Below are 13,502 nucleotides of genomic sequence, written 5' to 3'. Positions count from 1 at the left end.
ATTTTGGGCCATGTTATTGATTTATCTCACCTTCTCCTCAATCTTCTCATCATGACATACCACTTAGATTCTGGCTCTTATACTTAGATAATTTCAGCAGCTTCCTAGGATATACTACTATTCTTTTTTTTTTTTTTTTTTTAAGGATGGTGCAGCTTGCAGCGGCCCATGCGGGATCGATCCGCCAACCTTGGTGTTATTAGCACCTCGCTCTAACCAACTGAGCTAACCGGCCACCCCTATACTACGATTCTTACAGACTGGTTCCCAGGCTAGCGCTTCCTAAATTCCAGTGAAACCTATCTCCACATCAGTCACCGACTGGTCTGAAAGTCCTGATGAGCAATTAATTTATTCTTTTCTGTTGACTCCTGCAGCCTTCTCCATGATATGCTTTCAAACTTTTCTGCTCTACTTAAGCTCTACATCTTCATCATTCCTTCACTTAGTAAATGACGTTGTCCCTTCACTAAGACACATGCTTTCAAAAGGAACTCTTGCAGCTTCCTTTCTCTATACTTAAAATATATTTACACTCTTGTCCTTCCAAATAGTCTCCAAAAAAATATCGCTTTTTTCCTAAGTCTCTCCCTCCTCCGTACTTGATTCTAAATTCTTGATCTTTTGTCCTCCAGGCTCTTGATTCATCAATGACCTTTTTCATTCTTTTTTGTTGTTGATTTTCTCACTTTTTTTTATTTTTTTTAATTTTAGTTGACAAGCAATAATACATTACTTTCAGGTGTACAACATAGTCATTAGACATTTATATACCTTACAAAGTGATCACCACAATAAATCTAGTAGCCATCTGGCACTGTACATACTTATAACAATATTATTGACTACATTCCCTGTTCTGTAGTTTACATCCCAGTGACTAATTTTATAACTGGTAGTTTGTACTTTTTAATCCCCTTCACCTTTTTTGCCCATCCCCACACCCCCTTCCATGGTTTTCATTCCTGACTGTTTACTTTCTCTTTCCAGTTTTGCTCCTCTCCTCTATCAGCAAACATATTCAGTTCCAAGTATCCTCAAACAATCTTCCCTACAAATTTCTCAGGTCTTTTCACCATGAAACTTTTCAAAAGATTATTGTGTTCTTATTTTTGTTTTCTTTTTTTTTTTTTTTTACTTCCTTACCACTTAATATTTTCTTAAAGGAATGGATTTAATTAAGAGCCTGTTTTGTTCTAGGCATTCTACCAAGCAATTTCACCTGCCTCATTGAATCCTTATAACAATCATACAACTGGGAATGATTTTTTATAGCTTAGGAAACTAAGAGTGTCCTTAAGTAACTTTGCCAAATTGACACAGCTGGAAAGTGACAGAACTGGGATTCCAATCAGGTCTGTCACACTTTAAAACTCCTTTTACACCGTATCATGCTGTCTTAACTCGGCATCTTCTGGCTTCCAGTCCAATAGTCTAATGAAAACCCATTCTCAAAAGTTTTCAATATCACAATTGTTCATTCCAATGACTTTACTTCAGTCATCATCATGGGAACTTGACTGTTCCTTTATGCTGAAAAACTTTTATTTCCTCAGTTTTAACTGCATCTTATTGTCTGCTTCTCTAATTCCCTTCATTTCTCCTCCTCCACTGTACCCCACACTCAAACACATGCATCCTGCAAACTTTAATTCTCCGTCTTCTTCTGTTTACATTATCACCCTCATTCACGAAGGTTTTCAGCAACCAGCCCATTTTTCACAGTATTCATCAGATATGACAGTATTGAATAAACTCCAGCACTCACTATCCTTGGCCTGTCACTAAATAGCTCTTCAAAACAGTATTTTTTTAATAGAACATTGCATCTTTTACTTTCCCTGTTGGCTTATTTTTGTTGCTTATTTTTCTATTTTTGTTTTATTATTGAACTGTCACCAAGCCCTATATTCTAAAATGCAACCTTGACCACACTCTGCCAGAACAGCTTTGCATAAACACATCTCTCAGTTCTACTTGACCTCCAAGAATATCCTATTTTGCAGTTTCCCCTGGTCTACACTGCCTTCCAGCAGCCCTCCAACCCCAGTTCTCCCATGCTCGACAAGTAAAAAAAAGACATCTACTAAATAATCATACTACATATGACTCCAATTAACTTTACTTTGGACTTCATTTACACTTCTCCAATATTACCTACAAATTCTACCTTACAATGTCAAAATCAACATTTCCAGAACTAAGCTTTCATTCTTTTCTGCCTCTCTCCCCCTCAAGCAAATTACGCTTTCTTTTTCTTTCTTTTTTTTTTTTCTGCTCTTAGAAGTATATCTCGCAATTAACTCAAGGCCAAAATTTCAAGCTTCCTTAACTTCTTTCCTATTTCCTAAAATCCAATTAGTCATTGAGTATTTTCTGTTTTGGTAAATATTTTTCTTACTTATTCCCTTCATCACCTTATCAACAATCTCTGTTACTTCTCATCAAGTTTTCTAACTGGTCTGCCTTCATTTTTTAGAATAACCAATCTATTTTATAAAGTTCTGCAAAATTAAGTTTCATAAACCTAAAATGATTACTCATTTTTGTTATTCACAACCTTGATCTATAAAAATGTCTAACCATTATGTTATTTGGTACACCCGCAATGAATAAATATTGTATGTCAATATAATATTGTATGACAGTAATTGAAAACAAATTTTTAAAAATTAAGTAAATAAGATGGAAAAATGAAAGACAAAGGCTATATGATTTCACTTGTGTGTAGAATCTAAAGAACAAAATAAGTGAAGAAACAAAACAGAGAAACAAATAGATACAGAGAACATTTTAATGGTTGCCACATGGGAGGGTGGGTAGAGACGTGGATGAAAAAGGGGACGGGATTAAGTATAAATAGTATTTACAGAACAGTCATGCAGATGTAACATATAGCAAAAGGAATATAGACAATAATATTGTAACAACTATGTATGGTGTCAGATGGGAATTAGATTTATTGGGGTGATCACTTCAGAAGTTATATAAACAAATAATCACTATGTTGTACACTTGAAACTAATATTGTATGCCAAGTATAATATATGTAATTGAAAAATAAAAATTGTAAAAAAGTAATTGATTAAGGAAAAAGATACCTATTGACTAGAAAATAGATTTCAAATTCCCTGGCCTAGAATTCCCAGCTGCTCCATGATCTCAGTGTCCCTACCTCTTCCATGGATCAAATATGACTAACCTGGACTTAACCCCCTTTTCGAAGAAGTCTAAGAGAAGCTTCACCTGAAGCGCTCTCTACATTTCCTAAATATGAACACACTTTCTCTCTCTAATTCTGTTTTGATACTTGTCCACCCTATTTTGAATATTAGATGTATGCGTTTGTCCTGTTTCTCTTAATAGACTAAAGAAAGAATTTTTGTTTCATTCATACATGATGTAGTGGAAATCTATGAAGCCTTGAGTCAGAACATCTATGTTCATATTCTAATAATTACTACTTTTGTGACACTAGGAAAGGTTAAAATATATGACTTCTTTGATACTCAATTGTTTCATTTGTTAAATGAGGATTAAATGCACACCTGGCATGTTTTATTATACTGTGTGAGAAATAAATGGTTGGTGAATAAATGTCCAAGAGAAGAGAAATTTCACCAGTCTCTCAGGTTGGCCAGAGCTTCACAAGCAGTATTTCCCCAAGATAAGAGAAAGTTTCTGAGAGCATCGATCCTCAATCCAACCAAACTCTCCACATTTCAGAAATTCTAATTTACAAATGCCTCTAAGTTGGAAGTACATTTTTTCATTTTAGAGATCTTTCACAGTGTCTGGTACATGATAAGAACATAATTCCCACACTGTACTTCCCTGACAATTAATTCTTGATGTCTTACTATATGGCACATGGACATAGATCCTTTAAGAAGGTTCCAGGGACAACATTTGTCTTCCAAATGTAATCAGTCTGTGTCCCAACAGGAAACAAATACAAATACAAATTGGACAGCTCAAAGAAGGTATAATGAAGGGATGATCAACAAAGCTGTGGGCACATCAGGACAGTGGAATGACATGGAAATCGTTCACATCTTTAGGACAAGGTTAGGGAGTGGCCACTGGAACCTGGAAGGAGGATTTAATACAATGGGCCAGCAGAAGAAAGGAAGTGACCTTCTGTGGAGGGACACTGCCAGCGTGAGGAAACGCCTCAGGAAAAGAGCTAAGGTCATAAATTCTTTCCTTCCTTCTACAGCTTCTGCCAGAGCTCACAATTGGCAACCCAACCAAAAAACAAGAGGGCAAGAGAGTCCATTAATACAATCCATGCACATCAGCTTGCCAAGGCCAGTGGTAGGGTGGTGAAGGGAAGAAAATGGAAGATACCAGGCACATTCATTTATCTGAATGTGATTTCTGACACCTTACAGAGCTCTTGTTTTAGTAAGATGAACTTCTGGGATTAATTAAATATATTTCATCCTTTTGTTCATGTAAAAATGTCATTAAATAAATAAATATAGTTTGTAGTACTACCTAAAACATGTGTTTGGAAGGATTTCAATTCATTTTTCTGTATATTTTAGTCCATTTTAACTCCCTTGAAAAGAACAACCTCTTCTTTATTATAAATGCAACAGTTTTCCTGAATTAATTTTATCACATATATGTAATGCTTATCATACTGTTCTTATTTCCTAGTCACTGTTTATCCCTATTTTAGAACATGGGAAGTGCCCTCACTTTGGAAGCACATGTTCATGTTCCAGAATCATATGAATAAAGAGAATTTATAGTGTGAATTGGGTTTACTAATTGGACAGATTTATTTTTATATTCCTTAATTATGTGACCTAAGGCCCTAAGAGCATGCAAATGCAGCCCTCAGTTCAGAGAAAGTCATGGCATGAGAGAGTGAAGAAAGCAAAAAATTCCATAAAGACGTGTTTTTCAGCAAATACCTGAACAGTATCCCAATGTTTCTAAATGAGTATTTCCTATGTTCATGTCAGTACTTCTTTTTGTACCTCATTCTTATACAATCTTTAATCGAACAGTTCAAATTCTTCTGGATGTATAAAAAAATAATAATAAAAGAAAATCAGGGCTCTTTTGCCAAACTATTATTATAGCATAACGAATGCCTAAAGTTCAAGAAGGGTCTGGAGAGTTTGTTTGGAATTAAATTAGCCATGTCTAGCACTGGTAATCATATGTCAAAATGATCTCTTCAGAAATCCTTGCAGTGTCATAATCTCCAATGACAAAACCTCAAGAAAGAGGAGAAGAAAATCTAATAAGAGTGGCTATTTATAGTTACATAGTACCATTCAGGGCATTTCCTTGAAACTACCATCGACTCCCAGTACATATCTATCACAGGAAATTTGACTATGGAAAGTTTGAGTTAGCTTAATTACTTAATTAATTACTTATCTTGGTCCAAAAAGTCCTTCTAACCCACTGGCCAACATAAATTGTCACAATATATTCATTTTACCCATGAATACCTCATATCAAACCCTTCAGAACCCTGTAGAACAATTTGACCTGGTTATCCAACCTGTGCATATATGTGTCTCAGCTTTCTCCTTTCTAAGGGACTGCAATACCAAGATCCTCCCTTACTGTAAATTTATTTAACCTACTCCCAAAATTATTTTCCAAAACATTTTCACTGACTTATTACTAACTCTGCTTCCATTTTACCTTTCAGTCACTCAATTCCTTCTTTTAAATTAATTTTGAAAAAATAGTTGTTTATAGATATATGCGTGGGGGATAAAAAAATTAATACTTTTCCCCTATCTTCCAAGTTCTTCTAGCTGGGCTAACAATAAAATTAACAGAGACAGATTAACAAGAGAAAATCAAGTTTTTATGTGCATGGGAAATTCACATAAGCCTGAAAACACCAAAGACAGTGAGGCACATTGGGTATGCATGATATTTTGGATAAAGGAGAAAGTGGGGGAGGGGAATAGGGTATTATATTTCAGAAGTCAGAAAGGGTGATTTACAGGTAGTTGAGGAAGATGGAACATACATGGCAGGAAAATTCTTGCTGGGCAACTCAGAAACAATGGGACACAGTGGGTATCCAGCTAACAGTCCTCTACCTGAAACTCCCTTATTTCCCATACTTAATTGTAATGAAGCTAAGGAAAACATCCTAAGAGTTCCTTCCAGAAGCAGGTTTTTCTATCTGAATCTCATGGGCAGGATGTGGAGAGGGTCAAAGATTCTTTCTGAGTCTTGTTTCTTAATGAAGAGCTTAAAAAATTAATATCCCAAAAGGCAGCTTCCAGGTAGCAAAACTTTGGTTCCTTTCATATGCCTTGAAGAAAATTATTTTATCTCACTTAATTTGGTGATCCCATTAAAGAGTCTGGCACATAATGACTATTTAGTAGATACTTAAATATGTAGAAGGATGATTGAATGGATGAATACATTGAAGGAAGAAAATAAACTCTATTGCTATTTCCTTTAAATAGATAACTTTTCCACTATATATTTTGATTTTTAAAATACCAACAGGAGACTGTGAACATGAAAATGTAGACACAAAGGATGTCATAAAGTTTAAAAACTGTATGGGATTCAAAGGACAAACAAGTTCAAAAATGGTATATATGTACCTACTTAAAGAGTCTCATTGTACATTAAGATATTAAGAGCTGTGAGATAGTCTGCCTCTAAAAAAAAAAAAAAAAAAAAATTAAGCTTCCAGTCAAGCTGGCAGAGTAGGTAAATGCTGTGCTCACCTCCTCCCACTACCACATCAAAATAACAAATAAACTACAGGACAACCATCATTGACAACCACCTGAAGTCTAGCTGAACAGAAGTCCTATAACTAAGGAAATACAAAAGAAGCCACATACAGACTGGAAGGAGTGGTGGAGACAGAACAGACCAGTCCCACACCCACATGTGGCAGTTGAAAATTGAGGGTGATATCTTGGCTTCAGAGGTCCCCCCTGAGCATGAGGGGTCCCAGCCCTCCAATAGGCTCCCCAGTCCAGGATTCCAGTGCCAAGAAGAGAAGTCCCCATAACTTCTCGCTGTGAAAACCAACAGAGACTGTGGCTGAGTGACACGAAGGGATACTGGAGCTCCAGGCGTCCCTCTTAAAGGACCCATGCACAACTTGCTCACTGTTGGACTTATTCATTCTGAGCTCCAAAGCAAAAACTCAAAAGGTGCCAGGGACATAGGGGAGAAACTGAATTGTGTGGCTTGAGAGCAAAGGTTGGAAAGGCAGCGTTATTCCAGACAGAAGTGTTGGCAGAAGCCATAGTTCCTTTCTTGAGCCCTCCCTGCACCAAGCCTGCACGCTCAGGCCGACGCCATGTCTGAGTCTCCATCAACCTGTCCAACACCATTCATCCTACCCTGGTGATTCCCTGAGACCCTACCCAACCCAACTTGCAGGCCCATCCAAGTCACTTCCAATGGTTTTCTAAACAAATAGCCTGTTTTGGCTCATCTCATGGACTTTCCTAAAACCTCTCAATGGTTCACAAACCCCAAACAAGCAGCATCTGGCTTCGGAGTGCCCTGTACCTCTTGCTAAGTAGCTCCAAGCCTGGCACTAGCAGAAGCTGGCCTCAGTTCACAGCTTAGACACCTAAACACCTACGCACCTCCAAGCAAGCACAAATGGCAACCGTCTCCAGATCATTTTGTAGCTTTAACCTATTGGCCCTGGGCAGGGCACAGGCAGAGGCTCACTTTGAACTGTACCACAGCCCCTCCTAAGAGGCCCAAAAACCAACACACCTGGTGGCCAGTTTCAGATCATTCCAGAGCACCACCCAACCACCTTCCACAAATGACACACCCAAAGGGAAGACTCAGTAGGCACCAAAGCCCTGCTAAAACAAATCTTGCTCCATAGGGTCAGCCCCTGCACAACAGCTCCTCCACTGTAGTCATGGCCAGCCCTCACAACCAATCATCCTGAGGGTCAAACCCTCTCAATGACGTGGCAACAGCAATCAAGGCTCAACTAGAACAGGAGCACACACACCTACAGCACCCAACTCAGGTGACCAGAGAAACTATGCCACTGGGCCCCACAGGACACCTACTACATAAGGCCGTTCTACCAAGACCAGGATACATAGCACTCTACCTAATATATAGAAACAAACAAAGGAAGGCAGCCAAAATGAAGACACAAAAGAACATGTCCCAAATGAAAAGATCAGAACAAAGCTCCAAAAACAGAACTAAACAAAACAGAAATAAGCAACCTACCAGATACAGAGTCCATAGCACTGCTTAGGAAACATAAAAGTGGATTTAGAAAACATGAAAAAGAACCAGTCAGAAGTGAAAAATACATAAAAGAAATGAAGAATACATTAGAGGAAATCAATAGTAGATTTGATGAAGGAGAAGATCAAATCAAAGATTTGGAAGATAAGGTAACAGAAAACACCCAGTGAGGCCCTGAGAATTTAAGTGCTTTTTACAAAATCATGCAACTTGAATTAATGCTATAGTCCTGGTCCAATATTATTTTCATAGTTTGTTCTATTTTTCCTATTATTTCTAAATCCACAGGGCAGAAATTAGGAGGAGTATTTATGAAGTGCTGGACCCAAAGGACGAGCTTGAGCAATAGGTAATTTCAGAGAGGATACTGAGAAAGATCCACACCTATTTCCATTACAGTGGAGCAGTTTGATGAGCTCTTCCTTATGACAGAAGTGGGATTAGATGCCAGTTTTATTTCCTCTTGACCTTCTGATAATTAGAGTGACTTGTCGTAACAAAGAAAGTCTTAACAGCTCCAATCCCATTTATATTGCCAAGTTGCCTACAAATGAATGTTATCAAAAAATGAAATGATCTACTTCTTAATAAGTTAAAATTAATGCTCATATCTCTTATCAGATCTTTTAAATTTATCTTCATGTTGTTGATGAATGATAAAATCACACAGGTCTTGAATGAGAAGCTATAAAGATGTAAAGTAAATCTTATCCTTTTTCTGCTAATACATACACAATTTGACACAAGAAGTTGTTTAAGTCAGCCAGAAGACAGCAATCCTAATAGAAACATGGGCAAAGTATATAAACAAGCAATTTACAGAACAGGAACTCCAAAATGCCAATGAAAAAAGACGTAGGAGATAATCAAAGAAATGCAAATTAAAACAACTTATTTTTATGCCACATCTATTTAAAATAGCAAAAATTAAAAGCTGGTTTGAGTAAATTATGGTAAAGATGTGTATTTGTTTATGTGTGCATGTGGGCATACACGTATATATGTGCATGTGTGTGTAGAAACGCATACATTGCTGGTGGGAAGTTAGACAAAAGTTGCTCTTCTCAAGAGCAACCCTGCACTATTTAGTCAAATTAAACCTGTGCATATCCTATGACTTAGCAATTCTGTTCCTGGATGTATTTTCTTCCAAAATCCTCACACTTGCCTGGAAGAACATATGTACAAGGATGTTCACGACAGTGCTGTTTGTGGTGGCAGGAAGTTAATAGCAATTTGGAAGTCCACTACTGGAAAATTAAAAGGTAAATGTGGAAGACACACACCAAGGAGGGCCATGGACACCTAGAAGTAATGCTCACAGAGAATATGGGTTGATCTTAAAAACACACTGCTAGATTAACAAAAAGTAAGACATGATGTGATTTATATCACAATAACAAATGCCAAAATTAAAAATAGATGCTCACAGATAATATACATTTTTAAAGGGCACATATATTTTTTTAATGCATATTAAATGTATTTGAATGGTTGCCTCTGCAGGACAGGCAAAGGAAATGGGCTATGGCGAATAAAAGACAAAAGACATATGGGTGAATACAAAACCTGAAACGAGAACAAGAAAACAAAACTAATAAACAAACCAAAATAAACAACTGCAAGCACAAAAGAAGAGGAAACTAAAGGGCAAATAAACAGAACTAAAAATTGTTTTTGCTTATTCAGAAGCAGCATGAATTTAAAGCCCCCAAAGATGAACTGAAATATTCTACCCACAATTTTCCTCCCCTCCCCTTCCTCAGCAGGGAGAAAGCACCACCGTTCCTCTCCAGCTCATGTAACTGGAAGACCTGCAGTAGTAAGGCTGTGCTGTGCACAAAATCAGAAATGACTCTCACGTGTCTGAGGTTGAATTCCTCAAGATAAGCACAAACTGGAATTGGAAAAGACAATCTATCTCTGTTTTAGCCAAAGGGTGACTGAAAAAGGTGAGTTTGGCTTCACAGGTTGCCAGTAGTCCCATTGTGTTGACCTGAGAGATCAAGAGGGTAGGACTTGTGAGGAGTGTAGGGTTCAAACTGGAACTGGGAAGTTAGTGTATTTCTTACCCAGTCAATAGACTATGAAAGTCTGACCACAGAGATACAGCATCGCTTTACTGTGACTCACACAAAATTTAACAATGTTTTGTTTAATCAAATTGCTTTGCAGAGTACGCAAATTACCTGCTTCTCCAGTTTCCTTCATTTTGATACTTGATTTTGTTCACCTCTATTTTGTTGCCTCACCTAGTTTCCTGATGGTTAAGAAAATCAGCAGAAAGAAGTTGCTGAACTATTCATTTGAAAATGTTTACTTATTATAGTTCAATGAATATGTCAGAAAAAAGCAAAACCACAAAGATAAAATCCATTTATCTTTAAGCAGACTGCTGCATTCAAAGGAATTTAGGTGTAAAATTATTAGTGATATTTTTCTGGGAAATGACAATATAAGAGAAGGTCAGTTGACACTTTTCAAATAGGCATTGGAGAAGCTTTTGTGCCCTTGCCACACAAACATATATATTCTCAGGATGCCCTGGAGTTTCTGGCACAAAGAGGCAGCACAAGATATAATATTAGACAGCCAATTTACATCTACCCCCACAGATGTGATTCTGGGAAATATGCATTTCTACAGTTTAATACTGTAGCAGTAGAAAGTATTATGGGCATTCCTATAATCAAACTAAAAATACACGTATATACAATAATATTTAGAGCATATTATGAAAACACAGCTCTTATGCACTAAGACTAAAAGGTGTCTGGAATGACTAAAGTGAGAAAATATCTTATGGAATCAGCAAAATGCAAGCGATTCCCTCCCTACTCCTCTGCCATCGCCATCCATCAAATCCAGAGTTAGGAATCTATGTACACTATCCATCAAATAAAACTATACCCCTCTTCTGCATCTCCACCCTATTAAGTTTCTCCTGGGAAAGTGACCATGGAAAAGCTTCAACTAATACCAACGGTAAATTCTTTCCAAAGGTCTGTAGAACCTGGGATTACCTAAATCAATCTGAATTCATCTACCATTGGCAGACCAAAGCATAAACCATAACCTGTAATGTTATATAGCATTGGACTAAACACTTAAAAATGTACTTTCCATCAATTTATTCTATAAGAGATTGTCGTAAAAACACCCGTTCCAGGAACTCTGGAATTTGAAAGGTAATATGAGTGATAATCCCTGCTCGCCAAGAGCTCAAAACCTTGATGCTGCATTGCTAAAGAGGAATAATGGTATGTCAAATAACTAGTGTCCTTATAAAGAGTGATAGTTATTACTATTTAATGATGAAACTTTAGGTGTTATCTCAAGCTTCCTAAAATTTGGAAATAATTTTTAACAGAGAGCACTATTGAGGAATTAGTTCCTATAGATGCAAACAATAAAATTAAATGGAAATAAACAGAACTAAAAAGAAACAGAATTTAAAAAAAAAAAAAAAAAAAAACATTTCCCTTTATGGGAAGTAGGATTTTGAATTCTGGAATCCCTTGTCCTAGAATTAATGGCTAAAGAAAGTGAATTAAGTTGGCTTATCCTCAAGTGGCAGGAGATGGCGGGTTTTGTGTTTTAAAGGCAGAGATAAGTGAGGCTAATGAAAGTCTGGCAGAGACATCATACTATTCCCACCACATGCCAGGAAGTGTCAGGAACACTGATAAGGCTGCTCCTGCTACCAGAGGAGAGATACTCCTAACCCCAAGTATGTGCTTGAAATGGGACATTCTACTTTTCTTGCATTTAAGTGTCATGAATCCATTCATATCCATTTCATGAAAATAAACTAAGGTCCTGTTTATAAGAAATATGAATTTTATTTATTTTCATTACTATTCACTAAATTCCAGACTTTGTTTACTTACTTATTTTCAGATGTTCTCCTCAGTATTCCCACTTTCTTTTTAAATATTTTATTTATTTATTTTTCAGTTACAGTTGACATACAATATTATATTAGTTTCAGGTACACAACATAATGATTAGACATTTATATAATTTATGAAGTTATTGCCCTCATAAATCTAGTACCCATCCGACACCATACATAGTTATTACAATATTATTGACTATTCCCTAAGCTATACTTGACATCCCCATGACTATTTTGTAACTACTAACTTGTACCTCTTAACCCCTTCTCCCCTTCACCCATTCCCCAAACTGCCCACATCTGGCAATCATCAAAATGCTTTCTGTATCTGTGACCTTGTTTCTGTTTTGTTTGTTTGTTTATCCTTTTCTCTAGCTTACACATATAAATGAAATCATATGACACTTGTCGCTCTCTGTCTAATTTACTCCTCTCATCATAATACCCTCTAGGTCCATCCATATTGTTGCAGATGGCAAGATTTCATTCGTTTTTTAGGGCTGAGTAATATTCCATTGTATTTATGTACCACTTCTGTATCCATTCATCTACTGATGGACACTTAATTACCTTCCATATCTTGGCTACTGTATATAATGCTGCAATGATTATATGGATCCATATGACTTTTCAAATTAGTGTTTTGGATTTCTTCAGATAAATATGCAGAAGTGAAATTACTGGGTAGTTGTTTGTCTCATTATAGCCTTTGTTTTAGTCTATTTTGTCCAATAGAATATTGTTACCCCAGGTTTTTACTTTTGTTTCAATCTTCATGAAATATTTTTTTCCATCTCTTTACTTTTAGTCTGTGCATGTCCTTCAAACTGAAGTGAGTCTCTTGTAGGCAAAATATGTAAGGGTCTTATCTTATTATCCATTCAGTAATCCTATTCTCTTGATTGGAGCATTTAATCCATTTACATTTAAAGTAACTGTTGATAGAGATGTAGTTATTGCCAGTTACTTATTCATATTTTTTTCTTCTTCTTCTTCTTCTCCTTCTCCTTCTCCTTCTTGTTAAAGAAGTCCCTTTAAAATTTCATGTAATACTGGTTTGGTGGTGATGAACTCCTTTAGCTTGTCTGGGGAGCTCTTTATCTGTCCTTTGATTCCACATGATATTAATAGCTTTGCTGGGTAAAGTAATCTTAGTTGTACGTCCTTGCTTTTCATTACTTCCAATATTTGTGCCAATCCCTTTTGGCCTATAAAGTTTCCGTGGAGAAATCAGTTGACAGTCTTATGGGAGCTCCCCTGTAGTTAACTAACTGCTTTTCTCTCGCTGCTTTTAAGATTCTGTCTTTCTCTTTAACCCTTGGCATTTTAATTATGATGTGTCTTGATGCGGGCC

Source organism: Rhinolophus sinicus, linkage group LG02, assembly GCF_036562045.2.
Source record: "Rhinolophus sinicus isolate RSC01 linkage group LG02, ASM3656204v1, whole genome shotgun sequence".
In the NCBI taxonomy this organism is placed as follows: Eukaryota; Metazoa; Chordata; class Mammalia; order Chiroptera; family Rhinolophidae; genus Rhinolophus; species Rhinolophus sinicus.
This window is presented reverse-complemented; position numbering follows the sequence as displayed.